General features: G+C 39.9%; 1 long non-coding RNA gene across 1 annotated transcript; it reads left to right on the forward strand.

The window, feature by feature from the left end:
• Positions 1 to 4,153: 4,153 nt before the first annotated feature.
• LOC127542049 (uncharacterized) lies at positions 4,154 to 4,803 on the forward strand. The gene is made up of 2 exons (XR_007948531.1): positions 4,154 to 4,239; positions 4,384 to 4,803. It is a non-coding gene; the product is annotated as an uncharacterized LOC127542049 (long non-coding RNA).
• The last annotated feature ends 8,540 nt before the right edge of the window (positions 4,804 to 13,343 follow it).

The raw sequence follows: 13,343 nt of genomic DNA on the forward strand, positions 1-13,343 counted from the left end.
AATTGAGGCCCAGAAAAGTAAGTTATTTACATAGAGATTCTTAGAGCTAATAAGTGCATATTTTTTCAGACTAGAAGAAGGATTTAATTTTGTTCATGTTGAGCTTGAGGGATCAGAGAGGTAACCAGCGAACAGTTGGAAAAACACAGGACTAGAATACTGTGGGAAGAAACTGAGACTGGATTACTCAACTTGAGAATCACTTTCATAGTGAAGTGAAGCTATCAAAAAAGTGAAGTGAAAAGCTATCCAGAAAGAGCACCAAGGACAGAGCCTATCCAACAGAAGGTAAACAGTAATATTCCTATCAACGTAATAGATCACATAAGCATCGCTTGTGGAAATTTTAAAACTTCTTTAATTATGCTTAATACTAATTACTAAATTTTTCAAGAGGATCCAGAATTTTTATGGCAATACTTACACTCCTGAATTTTGAGTAGATTTTGAATCTACTGTAATTTCAGTATTTTCCATGGTGCTTCTATCAACTAACTAAAATACACACAAAAAAAACCAGAAAAGTTAAGTATTCATAAAAAAATTAAATGTATTAATTCTTCAAATAATTGGTCTTCTATTTTTATGTCCTTTATTTTACTGCCCTCTCCCAACAAATTAGGGAGCCAACACTCCATCTAGCCTAAAGGTAATACAAAATTATAGTTTGTTTTTGTTTCAAATACAACTGCTTGTGTGGGAAAGGGAGTCAATAGCTTTGCTGAACTGAAGGATATCTTCCCAGAAACAAAAAAAGTTGTCAAAGTTATCTTGCAGAAACTCCATTTTAAAAAATATATACTGTAATAATGTAGAAATCAAAAGGAAACGCCTGTTAAAAATAAAGTTCACTTCACTATCTCTCAAAAAAAAGGAAATTAGAAGGTATAAACCTAAAAAGCATTTCCACAAGTATCCTGTGTTTTAAGCTATATTAGCAGCCCTTGGTGTCAAAAAATTGAGTTGTTGTGGTCACACTGGCAGTGGAACCCTGGACTTTTTAGGGACCCTTAATTTCTCATTAACCCCAGACAACTAAGAGGGAGAAGGTACTAACCTGCATCAGTAGAGGGGTTTTCCTCAACAGAAGATACCTTATATCAATTAAATCCCAGATCCTCCCCCAAAACCCTTAAATTAAACCCCTTATCTGATTAAGGAACAAGCAGCTCTTAAGTATTTTTCTTCAAATGCCACTCTTTTGTTTGTTTGTTTTTGCTGTATTGATAAAAGTCAGTGGTAAATATACTGGCTCTATACCCTATCCATAGTTAGAGACTTTCAATGAAAAGCATCCAAATATCTTTTCCTGATCTTACCAGCATTTTTCCACAGAATAATCAGCACTCTAAGAGCACTGGTAAGTAACAAATTAAGCATTACCTCATCTATATATCACCAAAAGGAATGAGAACTTCCTTATCTGCTGAATTGAATATGCATTTATTTAGGAAGAGTGATCTCATCATGAAAGGCTTGAGGGGAAATCTCCTATTAGAAACACTTGCTATTTTTCAAAAAGAGTATATCATTTATCAGAAGAAATAATAAAGAGAAATAAGGCAAATGATGAAATGATTTAACATTTCTGTGTCTGCTCTGAGTGATCAGCTATTGAAGATATTTCAATACTGTATTTTCCTTTGAAGTTATAATGATTGATAGTAATTTTTAGAAATTAAATAGTTATAAGCAAAAGCAGTTTTGAAGAAACTCATCAGATGAGGTTGATTAGGCATAACTAATTGAAGAATGTAAAATCTAAAAATGATGTACAGGTATACAATGCTTCCTGTACATGAGCACTAACATTTATGATTGAAGTTCATTTATATTACACTTTTTATACCCTCTATGGGCATTCATTGCACTAATGCCATGTGGAATTAACAATAAAGAGAATATAATTCTCAGGAAGAAATTCAAAGCAGAGCAAAGTACCAAGACAGACAGGAGTAAAATACAAAGTTTAAGTCAAATCTGCACACATTAGTACAATGAATATAACAAAGAATTTGAGAATGTGGGAGAGGATGGTCATCACCAACTGGAGAACAATGGAATCAGGAAGTTTTCAGGAATATAGCACATGGCATTATGATAATAGCTAGCATTTACACATAGTGTCTTATGGTTTACAAGGTGTAGCATAAGTAGGTAGGTGGGAACATATATTAATAGTATTTTAGGCATTTTTACCTTGACATTTTCATGTTTGTTTTGGATGTTAATTTCATACATTCAGAACCACCAAGGGACTCAGAAGGGCAAAAATAATATCATGGATCTAAATGGACTGGGTCTAGGATCTTTCAGAAGCAGTGCTATTTCAATCAACATTCCAAAGTAACATTGTGGGATCCTATCTTTCTATTATGAGACCTACAGAAAGGGTCTCAGAAATCTCTAGGTGTCTGAATTTCATTCTTTGAAATGGGTTAGAGGATTAAAAAAAATTGTCATCTTTTTCCTCATGCTAATCAGACATCACTTAAAAATTCTTTTCAACATACTGTGAGACAAGGATGATTATCAACTCAGTTTGTATATTACTCGGTTCTCATCCTGAAGAAGATTGTCAGCTATGTTTTTCATGCTATTTTTATCATGGATCACATCAAGAAAAATACAGAGCTTTGGAAAAAAAGTTAATTATTATTACTATAGGGAAAAGCAGCATAGTGAGCTCTGAACTTGGGTTCAGGAGAAAAAAATCAAACACCTGCATTACAAAATTTACTAAGATCTAGACCCTGGGCGTGATTTATCACTAAGTACGTTTAAGCTTCAATAGCAATCTCTACAAAATGGTAAAGAAAACAGTCATTAATAATGGGATCACAAATCTAGAACTGGAAGGGACATAGATTCTAAACTTTTCATTTTATGATTAAGGAAATGATCGTCCAAGAAGTTAAAGCCCAAGGTCTCACAAATATAGTAAAGAGAAATAGGTTTTGAACCATGATTTTATAACTTAAAATCCAGCAGTTTTCTACTGAACCATATTGATATTATTAATATTAACACATAATTTCCATTAATGTAGGTTAATTAATATTAATTGTGTTGACATTGATATTAATATTGATATTCTTAGCTATGAATATTATATTTATCTAGCATCTTTCATCCAAGATTATTCTGGTTAACCTAATAAGCAACTAATCAATTCATATCATTTAGAAAAATATTATGCTGGGGCAGCCCTGAAGTCAGGAGGACTTGAATTCAAATTTGACCTCAGACACTTAACACTTCCTAGCTATGTGACCCTGGGCAAGTCACTTAACCCCAACTGCCTCAGCAAAAAGGAAAAAGGAAAAAAATGTTATGCTACTTAAAAAATGAACCTTTGTTCCCTCTGTTTTCATTTGTATCAGTCTTTTGGAGTGACACAGAAAAATAAAAGGCGATTTCAGAATGGATCTGGGGAAAGCAATTTATTGCTACAGAAATGTAAAATAATGATTAAATATTCCCAATTAATGTTGTGATTGAATTATGTTTAAAAGCAAAATTCTTTTGAAAATCATTATAGATCACATAGATCTAGAGCTGGAAGGGACTATTACAGATACGTAATTGAGTTCCCGTTACAGGTAAGAAAACAGAGGTCCAATCACAGACAAGACTTGAACCAAAAATCTTTATTTTTAAATAACTTTTTATTGACAGAACCCAAGCCTGGGTAAATTTTTTTACAACATTATCCCTTGCACTCACTTCTGTTCCGACTTTTCCCCTCCCTCCCTTCACCCCCTCCCCCAGATGGCAAGCAGCCCTATACATGTTAAATAACTCGCAGTGTATCCTAGATACAATATATGTGTGTAGAACCGAACAGTTCTCTTGTTGAACCAAAAATCTAAGATTTCAGGGGGCTGTTGTTCTAAGGTTCCAGGTTGGTAATTGCGGCACTTACCGTAGAATTAGCCAAATCCAGATTCGCCTACGCTCCACCACAGCAAGCACAAGGGATAAGGGGAATATCTAGGAGAAGGCTAAATCCCCGGAGAATGAGAAACTGAGTCCCGCCCCAGTTTTTCTATCCAGGCAGAGCCCCTCCCACCATTCCTCTTTAAGGGGAGGAGCTAAACTCGGTTCTATTTCACCTACTTTTCTCAAGAAGGGGGGGCCCCACTCCCAATCTTAGAATTCCAAGATAGGCCCCGCCTACTCCTCGTGCTCTCCCCACACTTCCCTACCGATACAGGCTGAAGTCCCACCCCCTCAACAGTGAGTGACAAATTCCCCGGGGAGACCGTTTAAGCCTCGCCCCCTTGCTAAGCCACACCTCTGCTCCCTCCCGCCACGCTTTAGTAGAGAGAAAGAGAGAGAGAGCTCATCGCCAACCTATGCGTTATAGTTTGATTTTTCTAGCGATGGAGCCGTCCGAACTTGCGATGTTCTGCCCTGATAACTGAGGGGCCGGCCGGTCCTTCACAGCAGTAGCTCCACCTCCCCATTGCTCTGTGTAAAGCGAGGGTGAACTGCTGCCAAATCCCGGTTCGCCCGCAAAGGGATGGGGAGGCTGGCTGGAACCCAAGTCGCTGGAGGAGGGAGAGGGGTACGAACGGCGCCGAGGGCCAATCCGCCCCGCGATGGGGAAGACTGCAGGACTTCAAGACCACACCGCTCGCTCGGCACAGGCAAACGGACCTTGTGTTTCTCTGAGCCTCGGTTTCTAGTCCGGGAGGGGCGGAATAAAACAATTTGAGGATCACTTCCAGACTTGACTGTGTGTTGAGCACTTGTTGAGTCCCATCACCACCCGGGTTAAGATGTCTTTTCCTGGCCAGTCTGCTCTGCAAGCGTTTTTTAAACGCCAGAGAAGTCTAGCCCTGGGGTGGACCGCCCTATTTGGCTGCCCAGTCCTTTTCAGGCTCGGTGATATCCTCACTCCCCACCCCGTCCATTGAAGATCTCTGAGCTGCAAGATGATATTTAAAGCAGTTTGGTTTTCCAATAAGGGCAGAATTTATTTATTTTTTTTAAAAAACCACATTTATTATGCACTTACAAATAGAGAACTACATATAAAATAAAAATTGGAGTGGTCAAGGTAGCGATTCCTAACTCGAAATAAATATGTGACAAATTCACAATGGCCATTTTGTTTTGCCAAAAGGGACATTTATTTAGAAGAGGTTGTAGATAAAATGAAGAGGTAAAATAGGTACCAGGAGTGGTAAATATGAAAAAGATTTGGGAGAGCAATAGGATTATGAAGGAAAGGCGTTTGGAAGAATCCATTGAAATAATATGCCATGAGATATGAATACGCCATTGATTGGCAAAAGAATATAAAGGAATTTAACATCCTAAGAGTTAGTTTCCCTATAACAAAGAGAAAAACACCATGAGGCTTGGTGGAGGGTGAGAGGAAAGACACCGAGAGGTAGAACTCTGGGGCGGGCAAACCCAAAGAGAGTTCAGCAAAGATGGTGTAGACCATGGCAAATTTATTGAGACAATACAACCTCAGGGGAGGAGGAGAAGTACAAACTAAGAATTTGGTAGCTCGGAGGAAGGCATCAAGAAGGGAAGGAATACATCTGACTGACGCGGCTAACACCTGTCTAAAGATATGTTAATATCTCAAAGGTTAATATCCCAGAGTTTGGAGGAATAAACTATGGGGCTGATAAAGAATTATGCCTGAATGGACTTCTTCCTGATATGGGAAGAGAATAAATTCAAAGTCCACATCAATTTCAGAGGAGGGTACTAAGATTAAGGAGAACAGGGAAGGGCTTCTTGTAGAACTTTTTCCAGTTTAGTCTTAAAACAAAGAGGTTGTATCCCTGCTTTTATTCCTCGCCAAATTGGCAGACATGCTCGGAAGCTACATTTACTACTAAGCTGGGGTGGGTTTAGGTAGCTAGGATTATAAAGACAAAAACCACAAATCGGGAGAGGGAGGAGTAATCAATATTTAATTAGGTTTGACCTTTGGTCCTTTGGGCTGGGCTTTTTCTCGGAATTCTCATCAAATTAGGCACTGGTTTGAGCTAGTTTTAGAGATTACAATTCATCTTCTGGGAAAGGTAGGTTGGAGCAGAATGTTCTCTTGGGCTTGTTGGTTCAGTAGAGGTCAACAAGAGGTAGTCTGAGTTGGTTCAGTAACTGCTCACACAATAGGGAGTTTCAGATTAAGTAAGCAAACTGCAAAGGATTTCTGATTTGTCAAATTTAAGAGATTTCTGATTGCTTGATTCTGATTCAAAGTCAGTCTGGCTTCTGGATAGTAGGGGAATTTGAGCAAATCAAGATGATTAATAAAGTAATTTATCATTCCACTTTCACTGTATAAAGCTTATATATTTAGTTGTAAGGAAACAAAACCAAAAGTGCTTATCTCTATTTTATCCTTTTTTAAAAGTAATTTAGTATTTATTTACTTTTAACATTCTTTTCTTTTTAAATATTGAGTTCCAAATTCTTTGCATTCCCATTCCCCAACATTGGGAAGGCTAGAATAGTATATGAATTATACATATAAAGTCATGCAAAATATTTTTCCATGTTACTCATTTTTTGCAAAACAGAAAAAGATAAAAAAATATTTCAATCTGCATTTAAAGTTAGTCAGTTTTCTCTCTGGAGATGACTTCATATTCTAAGTCATAAATAAGAAAAACTTCCAACCCAACTACATCTTTAGGATTTCTGAATTCCCAAGTTTTAATCCCAAGGTGGACCTAACTCAGTTTTACAAAGAAAAAGGGATATATGATCCTATTCTTTGTAAACCATCTGATTTCTGAAGAAAGAAACTTGAGCCTGGGGCACAGTCGACCTTCACTCAATTTTAGAACACTGTTTCTATCTTGTGAGATAGCTTTCACAGTTCACTTCATTCATACTGATCAGAGTAGCCAACTCTTTCACAGTTAATCATCATTACAATCTGTCTGTACTACATACAATGATCTGGTTCTTAATTTACATTTGTTCATATAGATCTTGCCATGCATTTTTGAAACCATTCCATCATTTCTTATAATACAATAGTACTCCATCACAATCCCATACTACATTTTGTTTAGTCATTTCCCAATTGGTAAGCATCCACTGGATTTTCCTTTGTCAGTACAGAAATAGCTATTATAAATATTTGTTTGTACATATACGTCCTTTTCCTTGTTTTGATCTCTGCTTTACAAACCTAGTAATGATAATGGGTCAAAAAGGCTGTCTTTAAAAAAAAAAAATAGAGACAAATTTGGCCTGAAAAATTTGAAAACTAAGAAATTTATTTTCTTTTGCAATACTGCCTGGCCTTGATACATCTTGGGGAACCAAGAAAAATGGCCCATTAATGCATCAATTAACTATAGCACTATCCAGCAGCTTGATTTGTTTTGCCAAAAACAAGGTAAGTGGATTGAAGTTCTCTATGTCCAAGCCTTTATGGCCTTGTCTGGAGCTTCTAAATTAAGACAGCACTGCAGGATACTGCTAAAATTTACTGAAGGGGAATCAAAATTAAATAATGATCTTTTAGATGACCCTCTCCTTTTTCCTTGTCCAGGGACACAAGATTCCTTTTCTGTACCTCCATGCAGTCCTTATCAGGAGGCCTGGGAATCCCCTCCAGAACCACCCCCTTATCAAAGTCAGGACTTTATGTCTGAAAATATTTCAATTCAGTCCCCCTTACTTTCTGAAGTCTCAGATCCTGAGACTTCCCAACCTCTACTCCTTAGTCCCTCTCATACAAGAAGTGGGACTCCTTTTTCTCCTTAGGATCCTGATTCAACCACCTGTTCTAACCTCTGCCCACTGAGAGAAGCAGCATACTCTCAGGGAGGGACATTCAGGGTACAGGGGCCTTTTTCAATGTTAAATCTCTCCCAGATTAAGGAAAAACTTGGCCATTACTCTGAAGACCCCACTGAATTTATTGAGGGGCTTAAGACCATTGCCCTCCAATTTGATCTTTCCTGGGGAGATGTTAGTTAGTATTAACCAATCTGCCCCAGATATACAGAGGAAGCTGCAGAAGTTAGTTTTGGGCCCTCAAACTTCCCAGACTCAACTGTTAGAAACACCTTTTGGAGTCTTTAAAAAAAAAAAAAAAAGTGACCGAACTGCAGCAGAGGAGGAAGACTTCAGAGTCAGAGCAAGAAACAAAGTACGGGCTCAAATTTTAGCTCCTGCCACATCCAGGAACTAGGGTTCGTGCTTCAGGTATAATGGACAGGGTTACCGGGCTTGCAACTGTCCTCAGAGAAACCCTCTGGTCTTTGCCCCAAGTGCAGTCAGAAGGGTCATTAAAAGAGAGACTACAAAAAGAGAGGTAGAGCCACCAACCACTGCCCTGCTCTCCCCCAACCCCCCCATCCCTGTGTCCTCAAGACCTGGAGTGATGGGGCCCAGGGTTCAGCCAGGCTCCCCTTTGTTCTGTCACAACTGAACCCAGGGTAACTTTGGCTGTAGCCGGTAAGACCATTGAATTTCTTTTTGTTTCGCGGGGCTTCTGTGTCTTGCTCTGGCACTCTGGTCTCACACACCCCTCTCCCCACAGAATAATGGGGATTGAAGGGAAATTTAAGAATTGTTTTGAGACTTTCCCTCTGACTTGCCAGTTTGGTGATCTGTTATCCAAACACCCTTTCTTATTATTCCCTCCTGTCCTGCTCTCTTATTGGGGCATGATTTAATGGTGAAATTGGAGACCAAATTTTCCCTTCTCAGACCTCCAGGTAACCTTTTTGTGCTTCTCTCAAAGCCTTCCCGTATTCTCTCTGAAATCTGGGAGAATATAGTCTTCTTTCTGGGACCAAGGAATCTCTAGGCAAGCTACTCATGCTGTCCTAGCCTTACTCCTTAATCCCAAGGGACACAAAATGGTTTTCCACTCTAGAACTTAAAGATGTCTTCTTTTGTATACCTTTACATAAAAATTCACAATTTCTTTTGGCTTTTGAATGGGCAAAGCCAGGGGAACATCCTCACCAATGAACTTGGACAGCTTTGCTCCACGGTTTCTGAGATAGCCCACACATATTCTGACAGGCACTGGCTAAAGATTTAAGGAATTTGGAGCTGCTTAATAGCAATCTCATCTAGTACATGGATGATATTTTGATCTGTAGCCCCACCTGAGAGGCTTCCTTAGATGCAGCCATAAAAACTCTCAATTATCTGGCCTCTAGAGGATAGAGTCTCCTTATCCAAAGCCCACATCACCTGCCAGTCTGTCAAATATTTGGACCATGAATTAACTTCCACCTCCCATTCTCTCACAGAGGAGAGAAAGCAAACAATTTTTTCTCTCCAGGAGCCTGCCTTAAAGAGGCAGCTAAACACTTTCCTTTCATGGCTGGTTTCTGCAGAATTTGGATACCTAATTTGGGGATTATTGCCAAGCCCTGCTATGATTCTATTCAAAGCCCTGACAACCTTCCTTCCACTTGACTGGGGCCCAATCAGGGCAAAGTTTTTAAGATCCTGAAAATCAAACTGACTTCTGCCCCTGCCCTGGCCCTACCTAACTTAGAAAAGCCTTTTACTTTGTATGTGGATGAAAGAAGCAGCCAGGCCTTAGGGGTCTTAATTCAGGTTTGTGGACCTGATGCCAGACTGATTGTCTATTCTCAAAGAAATTGGATTCAGTATCCTTAGGATGGCCCTCATGCATTAGAACAGTGGCTGCAATGCCCTTCTAATTGAAGAAGCCTTAAAATTCACCCCAGTGCAGCCACTGGAGATTTTGACCTCCCACTAGGTTTAGAGCATTTTAGAAGTCAAAGGGCATCAGTGGCTTGCTGGTGGGAGGCTTATTAGATTCTCCTACTAGACATCCCCGATCTGACGCTCTACATATGCCGTACTCTTAATCCTGCCACTCTGCTCCCTGACAATATTCAATAGGGAGACATCATTCATAATTGTGAGGATGCTTTAGATTCTGTCTACTCCAACTGACCTGACTTGAGGGACATTCCTCTTGACAACCCAGACGGTGAACGCTTACAGATGGGTATAGTTTTCTTGATAATGGGGAAAGAAAAGCAGGTTATTTGTGGTGACCCTCAATGGCACCCTGGAAGCTAAGCCATTGCCTCCTGGAACTTCTGCCCAGAAAGCTGAACTCATTGCCCTAACCAGAGCTTTGGAACTAAAGAAGGGAATGAAAATGAACATCTATATGGACTCCGAATATGTTTTTCATATTTTGCATGCTCATGGGGCTATATGGAAAGAAAGGGGACTTTTTACAGCAAAGAATTCTATTAAATATTTAGGAGAAATTCTACAGCGATTGCAAACTGTCTACAAACCCAGAGAGATTTCAGGCATTTTTTTTTGTTTTTTTGTTTTTTTTAAAATAACTTTTTATTGCTAGAACACATGCCAGGGTAATTTTTTACAACATTATCCCTTGCATTCACTTCTGTTCTGATTTTTCCCCTTCCTCCCTCCACCCCCTCCCCGAGATGGCAAGCAGTCCTTTACATGTTGAATAGGTTACAGTATATCCTGGATACAATATACGTGTGCAGAACCGAACAGTTTTCTTGTTGCACAGGGAGAATTGAATTCAGAAGGTATAAATAACCCGGGAAGAAAAACAAAAATGCAAGCAGTTTATATTCATCTCCCAGTGTTCTTTCTTTGGGTGTAGCTACTTCTGTCAGGCACATTTTGTAAAGGACACTCACTTCAGACCAAGGGAAATAGGTTTGCAGATTCAGCTGCTCAAGCTGATGCCCATTCACCCCTGACTCCATAGTTATCTTTAATCCCCCAGCTCCCTGATTCTTATACCCATTCATATAGTTCACAGGAATAAACCCTTGCAGAAGAAAAGGGATACATCCTTTCTTCTTCTGGCTGGTTTCAAAAACCCTCAGGCCAACTTTTAATCCCAGAGGCAAGTCAGTGGAAACTTATTTTTGGTCTTCACCAACCTACCCACTTGGGAAGAAATGCTCTTCAATTCCTTGTGAACTCTATTTTTACTGATCACAAAATGAGAGAAACAATTAGACAGGTCTGCCAGACCTGCCCAGTTTGTGCCCAAGTAATTCCTGAAGGAACTGTTAAACCTCCCCCTCTCCTGAAGCTTATTGAGAGAAGGGGCACATACCCAGGGGCAGATGGGCAAATTTACACATATACCCCCTTGCAGAAGTTTCAAGTTGCTTTTGGTCTTTGTTGACACCTTTACTAACTGGGTAGAAGCTTTTCCCTGCAGATCTGAGAAAACTCAGAAGTTATCAAAGTGCTTGCTAAGAGATCACACCTCACCCTGGCTTGTCTGGCTCCTCGCAGAGTGACAATGGCCCAGGCCTTCACTTCATAGCTAATTCAAAACTTAAAATCATCTACCACCTCCACTCTGTCTGGTATCCTCAGACTTCTGGGAAGGTGGAGAAAATGAATCACACCCTCAAATGAGTCCTTACTAAACTGTGCTTAGATACTCAAGAGAATTGGGTGAAGAATCTCTCATTCAGGCTTCTTGGAGTTCTTAGAAAACATTAAGCATGGCCCCTTTGAACTTCTGTATGGGAGGCCCTTCCTAACCTCTGACATTCTTGTTAGACCCAGAACAGCATCTGGTCACCCAGTTTGCCACACAGCGTGATGCAGCTCAGAAAGCCCTTTCTGAATACACAAATGAACATCTCCCTAAACCTACAGATGCTTATACTCAGACTGCCATCCCTGTAAATCCAGGGGACATGGTATATTTGAAAACCTGGAAGCCTCAAGGTGCTGACCCTCTGGGAATAACGTGGAAAGAACCATATAAGGTCATTCTGACTACTTCAACATCAATCAGACTGGAAGGGTTCCTCAGATGAACTCATGTTTCTAGGATTAAAAATGCTGCTTGTGAATGACCAGCAGGATGAATACAGAGAGGACTGGCGAGACTTACATGAACTGATGCTGAGTGAAATGAGCAGAACCAGGAGATCATTATATACCTCAACAATGATACTGTTTGAGGATGTATTCTAATGGAAGTGGACCTCTTCGATAAAGAGAGCCTTAATTGAGCAAAGATGGACAGAAGCAGCTACACCCAAAGAAAGAACACTGGAAATGAATATAAACTGCTTGCATTTATGTTTTTCTTCCCGGGTTATTTATACCTTCTGAATTCAATTCTCCCTGTGCAATAAGAAAACTGTTTGGTTCTGCACACATATATTGTATCTAGGATATACTGCAACCCATCCAACATGTAAAGTACTGCTTGCCATCTGGGGGAAGGGGTGGAGGGAGGAAGGGGAAAAATCAGAACAGAAGTGAATGCAAGGGATAATGCTGTAAAAAATTACCCTGGCATGCATAAAATTTAAAAAAATAAAAAAAAATGCTGCTTGTTACTTCGCTTTCAGACATTTCAGAATATTCCTGTGAACCCATGGAGGACCTGAAGCTACTCTTCCACAGGACCCCTGAAAATACTCTGGAGAAAGAAGGGTGCAACAATTGTCTGCTTCCTTCTTTCTCTCTAATTTTCTTTCTTACTATTTTTCACTCCAAGGATGAGAACTTTGCTCCTAGTATTTTCTCTCCAGCTTTCTTGGTGTCATTCTGTGGCAGACAGTAGGGTGCCAGTAGGGTGTTAACCCTTTAGTCTTTCAGGTTTAGGGAGCTTCATGGGCATTTGGGGTATTCAGGATTGTTGGGTGGGCCATCAGCATCCTCAAGGCAGCCCACAGGTGAGACCTGATACATATCTGCAAAGGCCCTAATTCCCAAAATGTCACCATCTCCACCTTGGATGCTACCCCAATTTTAACCTTCTCACTAGATTTGTTTCCTCTAGGCTCCAAGACACAAATTTCCAACTACTCTTTCAGTCTGAAGATCATGGGATAATTAATTTGGATACTCCACATCCCCTAAATGTTGCTGCTGCCATCTTCAGATCTTGCACTTCCCCTCCTGGCCTGAACCACCATCGAGCATTGGAATACTTCTATGGCCCTTGTCAGCTTGAAGCAGCTCCGGAAGATGAGATTTCTGTCTCTTTGCCCCAAATGAATTTGGGAGTAACTGCTTAAGGGAGAATGATGTAGTAGGACTCTTTGGTCTCTCGATCTTTATGGGGTACCTGGATCAGAAAACCCTGAATCTTCAGGCTCTGGCCCATCACTATCACTCTCCACCTTTATTACCTAGAGATTACTCTCTATCTTCTAGCCTTGAAAACTCCTAAAATAATCACCACCCTTAATTCACCTGGAGACCACCACCCTCCACCCTTAATTCATCCAGAGATTGATCCTTAGGCCCAAGCTACAGAAAACTGAATAAAATTCCTCTCTCTCAATTCTGAACTCTTATAAATTTGAGCTAATTATATATTT

This window comes from Antechinus flavipes, chromosome 6 (genome assembly GCF_016432865.1).
Source record: "Antechinus flavipes isolate AdamAnt ecotype Samford, QLD, Australia chromosome 6, AdamAnt_v2, whole genome shotgun sequence".
Taxonomy (NCBI): Eukaryota; Metazoa; Chordata; class Mammalia; order Dasyuromorphia; family Dasyuridae; genus Antechinus; species Antechinus flavipes.